This window comes from Abramis brama (assembly GCF_963993115.1).
Source record: "Abramis brama genome assembly, chromosome: 19".
In the NCBI taxonomy this organism is placed as follows: Eukaryota; Metazoa; Chordata; class Actinopteri; order Cypriniformes; family Leuciscidae; genus Abramis; species Abramis brama.
In genome coordinates this window covers 11,882,534-11,893,647 of record NC_139981.1, presented here as the reverse complement: position 1 = coordinate 11,893,647, position 11,114 = coordinate 11,882,534, and the positions used below count along the sequence as shown (strand labels likewise).

The window sequence follows — 11,114 nt, the reverse complement described above, 5'->3', positions numbered from 1 at the left end:
AAATATTGTCCTATGGAGATGGTTTGTTCTTTAACTGGCCAATAGTGGTTAATGTTACGAACTGCTCCGCGACATGAAGGTTGAGATCCAAATGCAGCTTTAATTAAGGGCCGGGGCAATCCAGACACGTAATCCAATATACAGGCAATAGGTCAAAACACAGGTAGGCTGTCCAAAAAAAACAACAAAAAAACAGGCAGGGGTCAGAGGCAAAAGAGTAATCCACAGAACAGGCCAAAAAAAATCCAAAAACCAAGAGACATGAAACCAGGGAAAACGCTCAGAAATGCAGTGCAACAACATACAAAACTGCATAGTGAGTGAATGAGTGAACATGGTATAAATAGGCTGAGACTAACACACTGTAAAAAATAAAAAGTTGAGTAAACTTAAAAAAGTAAAGCAACCAGCTGCAAAGCATTTTTGAGTTTACTCAACTTCAGTGGTCGAAGTTCATCCAACTACCAGTCCAACTCAAAGAAACGAGTAAGCACAACTACAGAGGTCCTGAAGTTCAGTAAACTCAAAAAAGCTTTGCAGCTGGTTGCTTTACTTTTTTAAGTTGATTCAATTTTTTACTTTTTTACGTTGATTCAACTTTTTTACTTTTTTAAGTTGATTCAACTTTTTCAAATATCTCACCCAGATACTTGTATAGCCTTCACATTAAGAATCCAAATGCAGGGAGTAAACCATACTGTAAATACAACACAATACAAAAGACATTGCTATCATTACAGAACTTATTTATTGACAAATATTCTGCATTCTGCAAAACAGCACATTTTATATTTGCATTAGGTACACATATTATAAGGTGATGAAGTTCTATTCCACTCTTCAAGATTTATTTAAAAAACTAAAAATAGACTATGCACAAAATTAGAGTACAAACTGGAATAAATAGATGCTCAACCTTACAATTATCCATATGGATTGCAGCTACTTGGACAATCTTTTGAAGGACTATGCAAAAAAATCAGCCTTGCGGAGCATTTTAGGTCAAGATAAATAAACGTTTTTTTCTAAACAAACTAAGCAATTTTTTTTCTTAACCAGTTACTACTGGTGTATATTAATACTTTAGGATAGTTCACATTGGGGGCATAAATCAAGCCAAAGAGGAGAGTAACATCTGTGGCAAAGGTTTTGCACATTATGGTGCCCAATCAGCTCTTATAGTACTACAGAGAGGCACCTTATATTTGGGTTTGAGTGGATAGTGGCAACATCATCTTCAACGATAGTTAAGATCCTCATCTTCTCCCCTTGTGAATGTCTTCTGGCTCTGTGTCCTGCAGTAAAAAACAGCATAAAATTAGGGTCATTTTTTTTTTATTGCATTATGTTAGACCACAGAGTGTTCCTTAAGGTCTGCTCATGTAACTTCACTTGAAAAGTAAAGGTGGTCATGTTTTTAAGCATGTTCAAATTCAGCCATATAAAACTGATAAACGGAAAACATTTCCCAACTCCAAACAATGCCATATCAGCATTGATGTGATTGCCTGTGGCACTCGTCCACAGCAGAATCCACGGCCATTCTGATTTAATGCTTTTTATTTTAGGTAACCCAAATCGTACATGTTTTAAGGCACACATTCTGTTCATCACCCAAAACTGGTCATATTGCATCAGTGAAGATTGGTTTAAATCACTAGAGTCACATGGATTACTTTCATGCTGCCTTTTCTTGTTTATATCTCCTATATTCATATTGTAACGGTCACCAGCTGGAGTGCCCTTGAGAGCCACCAGAGGGCACTCCACATAAGACTATCACTCACAAACTACATTTCCCATAACTCACTGCCCGGACTCATTATCACTGATCACATTCACCTGTACCTCATTCACTGATTGCATTCACCTGTGTCTCATCCTGTTAGTCTGTCTATTTATACCATGTTCATTCATTCACTCACCGCAAAGTCTTGTTAAGTGTTACACTGCATTTCTGAGCGTTTCCCTGGTTTTCTTGTTTCTTGGTTTTTGATATCTTGCCCTGTTCCCTGGATTACTCTCTTGCCTCTGGTCCCTGGATTACTCTCTTGCCTCTGGTCCCTGCCTGTTTTGTTTGTTTTGTTTGTTTCTTTGTTTTGACTACCTGCCTGTGTATGACCCTAGCCTGTACTTTGGATTACGCCTCTGGATTGCCCCAGCCAATAAAGCTGCATTTGGATCTCCTACTTTGTGTCTCTGAGCAGTTCGTAACAGAAGACTTCGCCACACCCAGATCCAGCAGCAATGACAAACATGGACCCAGTAACTAAACTCTGCTCCATCTTCCAGGATGGTCGCCCCATAGAGGACTATGTGGGTGAGTTTGTGGCTTGTTGCCACCTGGCCCCACTGGACGACAGGGAACTCAAGGATTGTTTTTGGATGGGACTGGATCAGGACGTGAGTTTTTATTTGCCCGAGGTTGACCCCAGATGGACTCTGGCTCAATATATAGATTTTGTTTTGCTATTTTGTGGGTCTCCCTTCATAGTGGGCGAGGTTGAGCCCACACCTCACGTCGCTTCTGCTGATCTAGAGACTGTTCACGTCGCTTCTGCTGATCCAGAGACTGTTCACGTCGCTTCTGCTGATCCAGAGACTGTTCACGTCGCTTCTGCTGATCCAGAGACTGTTCACGTCGCTTCTGCTGATCCAGAGACTGTTCACGTCACTTCTGCCGAGCCAGAGCCAGAGCTTCACGTCAGTCCTGCCGAGCCAGAGCCAGAGCTTCACGTCAGTCCTGCCGAGCCAGAGCTTCACGTCAGTCCTGCCGAGCCAGAGCCAGAGCTTCACGTCAGTCCTGCCGAGCCAGAGCCAGAGCTTCACGTCAGTCCTGCCGAGCCAGAGCTTCACGTCAGTCCTGCCGAGCCAGAGCCAGAGCTTCACGTCAGTCCTGCCGAGCCAGAGCCAGAGCTTCACGTCAGTCCTGCCGAGCCAGAGCCAGAGCTTCACGTCAGTCCTGCCGAGCCAGAGCCAGAGCTTCACGTCAGTCCTGCCGAGCCAGAGCTTCACGTCAGTCCTGCCGAGCCAGAGCTTCACGTCAGTCCTGCCGAGCCAGAGCTTCACGTCAGTCCTGCCGAGCCAGAGCCAGAGCTTCACGTCAGTCCTGCCGAGCCAGAGCCAGAGCTTCACGTCAGTCCTGCCGAGCCAGAGCCAGAGCTTCACGTCAGTCCTGCCGAGCCAGAGCCAGAGCTTCACGTCAGTCCTGCCGAGCCAGAGCCAGAGCTTCACGTCAGTCCTGCCGAGCCAGAGCTTCACGTCAGTCCTGCCGAGCCAGAGCTTCACGTCAGTCCTGCCGAGCCAGAGCTTCACGTCAGTCCTGCCGAGCCAGAGCTTCACGTCAGTCCTGCCGAGCCAGAGCTTCACGTCAGTCCTGCCGAGCCAGAGCTTCACGTCAGTCCTGCCGAGCCAGAGCTTCACGTCAGTCCTGCCGAGCCAGAGCTTCACGTCAGTCCTGCCGAGCCAGAGCTTCACGTCAGTCCTGCCGAGCCAGAGCTTCACGTCAGTCCTGCCGAGCCAGAGCTTCACGTCAGTCCTGCCGAGCCAGAGCTTCACGTCAGTCCTGCCGAGCCAGAGCTTCACGTCACGTCTGCCCGTCCAGAGTCTCGTCTCGCCGAGACTGAAATTGTTCCTGAGCCTGAATCTGATACTGATCCTGAGCCTGAATCTGTTCCTCTTCCTGCGCCTGTGTCCTCGGACAAGATGGCCGACTCCACGCCTGTGTCCTCGGACAAGATGGCCGACTCCACGCCTGTGTCTTCGGACAAAATGGCCGACTCCACGCCTGTGTCCTCGGACAAGATGGCCGACTCCACGCCTGTGTCCTCGGACAAGATGGCCGACTCCACGCCTGTGTCCTCGGACAAGATGGCCGACTCCACGCCTGTGTCCTCGGACAAGATGGCCGACTCCACGCCTGTGTCTTCGGACAAGATGGCCGACTCCACGCCTGTGTCTTCGGACAAGATGGCCGACTCCACGCCTGTGTCTTCGGACAAGATGGCCGACTCCACGCCTGTGTCTTCGGACAAGATGGCCGACTCCACGCCTGTGTCTTCGGACAAGATGGCCACCGCATCCCCTGAGCCCGTTCCTGTTCCTGTTCTTGAGCCCGTTCATGTTCCTGAACCGTTGGATCCGCCTGAAGGGTCGCCTCCGCCCCGGCCGCCTGAAGGGTCGTCTCCACCCCGGCCGCCTGCTCAGCCTGCTCCGCCACGGCCGCCTGAACAGCCTGCTCCGCCCTGGCCGCCTGCACAGCCTGCTCCGCCCTGGCCGCCTGCACAGCCTGCTCCGCCCTGGCCGCCTGCACAGCCTGCTCCGCCCTGGCCGCCTGCACAGCCTGATCCGCCCTGGTCGCCTGCACAGCCTGATCCGCCCTGGTCGCCTGCACAGCCTGATCCGCCCTGGTCGCCTGCACAGCCTGATCCGCCCTGGTCGCCTGCACAGCCTGATCCGCCCTGGTCGCCTGCACAGCCTGATCCGCCCTGGTCGCCTGCACAGCCTGATCCGCCCTGGTCGCCTGCACAGCCTGATCCGCCCTGGTCGCCTGCACAGCCTGATCCGCCCTGGTCGCCTGCACAGCCTGATCCGCCCTGGTCGCCTGCACAGCCTGATCCGCCCTGGTCGCCTGCACAGCCTGATCCGCCCTGGTCGCCTGCACAGCCTGATCCGCCCTGGTCGCCTGCACAGCCTGATCCGCCCTGGTCGCCTGCACAGCCTGATCCGCCCTGGTCGCCTGCACAGCCTGATCCGCCCTGGTCGCCTGCACAGCCTGATCCGCCCTGGTCGCCTGCACAGCCTGATCCGCCCTGGTCGCCTGCACAGCCTGATCCGCCTGCACAGCCTGATCCGCCCTGGTCGCCTGCACAGCCTGATCCGCCCTGGTCGCCTGCACAGCCTGATCCGCCCTGGTCGCCTGCACAGCCTGATCCGCCCTGGTCGCCTGCACAGCCTGATCCGCCCTGGTCGCCTGCACAGCCTGATCCGCCCTGGTCGCCTGCACAGCCTGATCCGCCCTGGCCTCCCATCCTGCCGCAGTCTCCAGGTCCTCTGCCGCTCCACGGGCCTGGCCCTCCATCCCGCCCCCGGGTCCGCCTCCGCTCCACCTCCCTCCTGGACAATGTTAGGAGCGTCTGGAATCCGCTCCTTAGAGGGGGGGCTATGTAACGGTCACCAGCTGGAGTGCCCTTGAGAGCCACCAGAGGGCACTCCACATAAGACTATCACTCACAAACTACATTTCCCATAACTCACTGCCCGGACTCATTATCACTGATCACATTCACCTGTACCTCATTCACTGATTGCATTCACCTGTGTCTCATCCTGTTAGTCTGTCTATTTATACCATGTTCATTCATTCACTCACCGCGAAGTCTTGTTAAGTGTTACACTGCATTTCTGAGCGTTTCCCTGGTTTTCTTGTTTCTTGGTTTTTGATATCTTGCCCTGTTCCCTGGATTACTCTCTTGCCTCTGGTCCCTGGATTACTCTCTTGCCTCTGGTCCCTGCCTGTTTTGTTTGTTTTGTTTGTTTCTTTGTTTTGACTACCTGCCTGTGTATGACCCTAGCCTGTACTTTGGATTACGCCTCTGGATTGCCCCAGCCAATAAAGCTGCATTTGGATCTCCTACTTTGTGTCTCTGAGCAGTTCGTAACACATATTCTTTTATATTATATAAATTTTATTTACTCTGCTATTGCTACATTACTGTTTAACCTTATGATTGTGCACTGTATTGTTTTAACAGGTTAGATATCAGAGGGAATGTCTCCGGACAGTGTTGTGAAGCAGTAATTTTACATTGTCTTTGCTTTGGTAAAATAACAACTTGTTGAATTTGTGCCATCAGGTGAAGTCAAACTAATCACTGAGAAAGTTTCAACTACGATTATTTAATAAAGTAATTTTTACCATGACTTTGTCTGTTGATGATAAGTTTTGTATATCACACAAAACCTATCTCTTAACAGCATCTGGTAAATAGGTGAAATACAGTGCTATGCATAAGTTTAGACACCCATGCTAAAGTTGACTAAAAAGAGGAATAAAAAAATCATCTTTTGGAAATTGAACTTAATGCCTTAATTAAAAAATTAGGAAAAATCCAACCTTTAAGGACACCAGTTTTCTTTGTGAATGAATAATGTATCGTAAATAAATAAATGTTCTTCCTTAAAATACAGGGTGCATAAGTCTGGACACCCCTATGTTAAATTCCCATAGAGGCAGGCAGATTTTTATTTTTAAAGGCCAGTTACTTCATGGATCCAGGATACTATGCATCCTGATTAAGTTCCCTTGGCCTTTGGAATTAAAATAGCCCCACATCATCACATAGCCTTCACCATACCTAGAGATTGGCATGGAGTAATTTCCATAAGATCATCTCTCAATGCAAATCAAACCAGCTATTAGGCTAACTGAAATAAAACCATGCCAATCTCTAGGTGTGGTGAAGGCTATGTGATGATGTGGGGCTATTTTAATTCCACTGTATATAATAGCACTGTATATCAGGTGTGAGTGTATATGCTGATGATCTTCTTACCAGGCAAGTCTTCAGGATGTTTCCAGACTTTTCCCTCATAAACAAAGGCAGACCTTTATGAATTGTTGACTTTTTTTGAGGAAGCACATTGGAGTGTCTGTGTCTGAAAGACAGAAAAACAAATACGGAACAAGTTATATACAAAGAGAAGAGAAGAGAAACTTTTTCAAGGTTTTTTTACCTTGAAAAAGAGATGGCACCATTCAGCCTTTAACCAGAGAGATATGATCACATGCAAAATAATTACTTGATGATCAAGTTGGTCTAGGAGGATCTTCATCTCATCTCCATACGCTCCACCACTTGCTCTGTACAACTAGATGTGTATTCATCTAACTAAGAGAAAAAGGTGCTCTTCGGATCAGTTTGTGTGATTCTGTAATACTCAGCAGAGACCCTGAAAAACAAAAAAACATTGTTGAAACAGTAAGAATTAAGTGTAGAACAACACAAGTAAATTCAGTTAAACTCACCTGATCTTTTAAAAAATAAAGGCCACTGTTTTAGCACATACAAGGATCTTGTCACTGTACTGATGTTCTTTAGTCTAAAAATGACAAATACAACAGAACAAAGATACATAATTGTATTAAACAAAACAACAACAAAAAAATCAGTTACAGTAGGTTAATTTAACATGTAGTAAAAATAATACAGAAATTGAATGTTATTAATATTACAGATATTAAAGATACAAAAGTTATTATAAGAGCAGTGAGCGATGTTGTCTTTTGTTAATTGATTAACATTAAGGATTTAGCCTAATATTTGTTTAGGATACACAATATTTTTATCCTATTCACTTTAAAACATACCGCACACATACTACCCATTCTATTATTTAATATGCAAAACTAACATACATATTTTTAACATAACACACTAGTTTTGCATATAGGCCTATATTATTATTTTTTTCCTCTAAATTGTATTGTATTTAATTATATTGCACTACTGTAGAATGCCTGAGCCTCAACTTAAGCATGTACAAATTGTAACTATAATTTGTATAGCCTACGTGACAAATAAACTTGAAATTAAATTGAACGGACTGCGGTCACTTTAAGAGCTCATGGATCTAATACTGAAACATCTAGGTTTCAACAAATTGGTTATGTTCACTTAAGACATTGCCGACTGTGTTTACTTGAATACTTTCTTTGTTTTGTTTTTTGTTATTGACCTAATTGTATGTGTATTTCACTATTAAATCGCAATACGCCACAAAAGATAGCTGAAATCGCACTCAGATTCTGTCCGAGTCCGAGAGAAGCAGCTTTCTGTCTCTCAATCAGCGCAAGCAATTTATTTATATTCTTTATTCACGACTTACTGAGCTTAACAATTTTAACATCTTTTAAACACCATGCACGTCCTTGTCCTTCTTTTCTCACTCAAGCATGTTTCCTCACTCTAACGTTAGTCTGGGTAGCAATAACGTTAAGTAGCAATGTGCTACGTGGATAATCTCTAACAATAGAAACTTATCGTCACCACGAAATATATCTTTTAAAATAATACTATATTTTATCAACATATGTGTGCAATTTATAGCCTATTTTCATTCATAAAGCTTAAAGAAAACTTACCGCAATCAGATAAAATCCAGTCCCTTTGATAGCATGGTTGAAGGAGGGAAACCCCGAGTAACGTACAGCGAGACAGACTGCGCATGCGCGATGATGGGAAGTTAAACGTTCAAACTATGAAATCAAAATATTAAGTTTTCTCAACTTAATTGTTTGTGTTCATTGGACAAAATAGTAGTACACTTGCAGTTAAATAGTTTTTATAAGTAAACTCAACATTGCAGTCAAAAATTTGTCCACTCAACTTAAAATTTTAAACTGAGTTAACAATTTGCAAGTTGGATTTTTTACAGTGCAGGGTGATGAGACACAGGTGAATGCAATCAGTGATGATGAGTCCGGACAGTGAGTTATGGGAAATGTAGTTTGTGATTGTCATAATAGTCTGGTGTGGAGTGCCCTCTGCTGGCTCTCAAGGGCACTCCAGCCTGTTACAGTTAAACAGCACAAGAAGTGAATAGTGGTGGATTGAATCAGTGGTGGTGAACAAGAAGTGGATGTTTAGTGACATATGACTATTTGCCCCAAGCTCAGGAAATTTACTTTATAATATAAAATATAATATAAGCTAAAACTATAATATAAATCATGTCAGTTCATGTTTCAACTTTCACAGCTAAATTAACTAGCGACATCGATAGCGGTCTGACTGACTCCCGTGGCCAACTAACGTTACTATTACTAATTATATAATGACCAAATACAACCAGAAACAAATGTTCAGTCTTGCTTTTGAAAGGTAATTCCCCAAGACCTGTTTTCAATTGTGCGGCGATTTGTACAGCCCCAAGCAGCACACGAAGCAGGCATTTTTCTCAATTCCCGTTATGAGAGAGGTATAATGGGAAAGTTGCCCTCCGCAATATGGCGGCGCCGTTGACGTACGATCCAGCGGCCAAATAGTAAGCAAGTCCTGACCACAACAACTAAAATATTAAAATTGAATTAGCTTACAAGTGGTTAAATTGATCACAAGTTACTCATGTGGATTTTATTTACAAATGTGTATATGGAGAAGACATAATTGGCAAAAGTATTCGGATTATTATTTGTATTATTAATATGGGGATTATAGCTACACACTGCTGTGATTGTTCTGTCATTTCTTAATTGCTTGCTCAGTTGAGGGTTTCCCAAATGGGGGTTAGTGGGGGACTTGCAGGAAGTTTGTGAGCTGATGAAAAGATAATAATGAAAAGGAATGTCAAATTATATTAAATGTGGCTGCAGAATTAATCGACATAATCTAAAGTCGAGACATCTTTTATTGAATCGAGAGAAAAAAAGAGAGACGTGTGTCAATGCAGGTCGAGCCCCGGTGTCTCTTCTTTAAATAGCTCTCTATAGGCTGAGACATTCGCTTACGGCCATACCACCCTGAGCACGCCCGATCTCGGAAGCTAAGCAGGGTCGGGCCTGGTTAGTACTTGGATGGGAGACCGCCTGGGAATACCAGGTGCTGTAAGCTTTTGCTTGATTTTCACTAATACACTTCATGGCTCGGCTCTGACGGTTGTTCCTTTATACTTTTAAATTAAATTGCCTCGTTTATTTTTCTTTCATTTTGCTTTCTCTCTGCTTCTGTCTGCTTTCTATGGCAAAGGACAGCTCAGCCTCGTCGTTCTTTCTTTCTCCTCCAGGGGGCGATCGACATGCTTTTTTCCTCTCTCAGTCTACAAGCACAGAACTCAGAAAGAGCGCTAGTTCTTGTAACCCGCTTCTTTCCTCAGCTTCAATTAGACCAGAGGTTCCCACACTTTTATGTCAGTCGAATGCTCAGATTTTAACTTAATATTTCAATAATTCAACACATATTCGCAATGGTATTCTGACGTTACGTTGGGAACGGACACATGAGGACATGCAAACAGATTAAATATTCAATTAATTGTTTTTTTGGGGGGGGGGGTTAATTTTATTTGGTTTTATTTTAGTATAGGGCTTCGAGTATAGAGTATTTGATAGGCCTAATTATCTGCAAAATAATTATTTGATTTTATGCTGCAAGTTACAATGCTTATATTCATGTCTAAAATTCTTCTCTTTCAAACGTTCAGATGTAAGTTTCTGGTGAAAGCTGCAAACTTCTCTCCACAGAAATGTCAGAAATTGTGCGAAATGCAAACTTGTAAATAAAGGAAACCTATAGTGCATATCGTGTTCCCTAAATGCACGTTAAACTCACTGCACATGCAGGGATGGAGTCGGTGAGAAGCAGCATTTTCTGTGTTGAACCGAGGTGCTCTGAGACGCAGTCATGTCTGTTGGTCTCTTGAATGCAGTGGAAACTACAAACATGAGTAAAAAAGTGTTAAAAAAACTACAAAGCATGGCAGATATGCTGGCCCGACGGTGAGAGGTTTCCCAACCCTGTTCCTGGAGGCACAACAACACTACACATTTTCCAACTCTTCCTAATCAATCACACCTGAATCAACTCATCAGGTCGTTAGTAGAGACTCCAAGACCAGAAATATATGGGTCAGATAAGGGAGACATCCAAAATGTGCACTGTTGGTGTGCCTCCAGGAGCAGGGTTGGGAAACACTGGTTTAGAACAAAGGTTTGAGTGACTAATCAAAGTTTACTGTGACAGGATGCGACAGAGAGCAACCGCTAAAGACGCAATTGTATGACGTGATAGTATCTCCCAAAGCTTGTGTACTCTTTTGCTACACACTCAAAAGTATATACTTTTTCTTCACAAAAAGAGTAGGCCTACATACTTTTAGGGTGTATCGAATTGAGATGCAGCAAGTCTCACTGGGATCAGGAAAAGCCCACAAGACAGGGCTCGAACTCAGGTCACCCGAAGCCCAATAGCACCATATGTCAGTGTGCTTACCACAAGGCAATCAGCACCATCTAGCAAATATTAGAACCTCATTCTGTAAGAAACAAATGGGGGGAACAGACTTCGGCGGCAAACAATCCAGCTGTCGGAATCCGTTCCCCCAACCCCATGATGAGA

At 44.6% G+C, this 11,114-nt stretch overlaps 1 long non-coding RNA gene across 1 annotated transcript; it reads right to left on the bottom strand.

Moving 5' to 3' along the window:
- Window positions 1-374: 374 nt before the first annotated feature.
- Window positions 375-8,257, bottom strand: LOC311070077. The gene is made up of 5 exons (XR_014603614.1): window positions 8,144-8,257; window positions 7,028-7,101; window positions 6,802-6,951; window positions 6,555-6,657; window positions 375-1,295 (listed from the first exon to the last, which is right to left on the bottom strand). It is a non-coding gene; the product is annotated as an uncharacterized lncRNA (long non-coding RNA).
- Window positions 8,258-11,114: the final 2,857 nt, after the last annotated feature.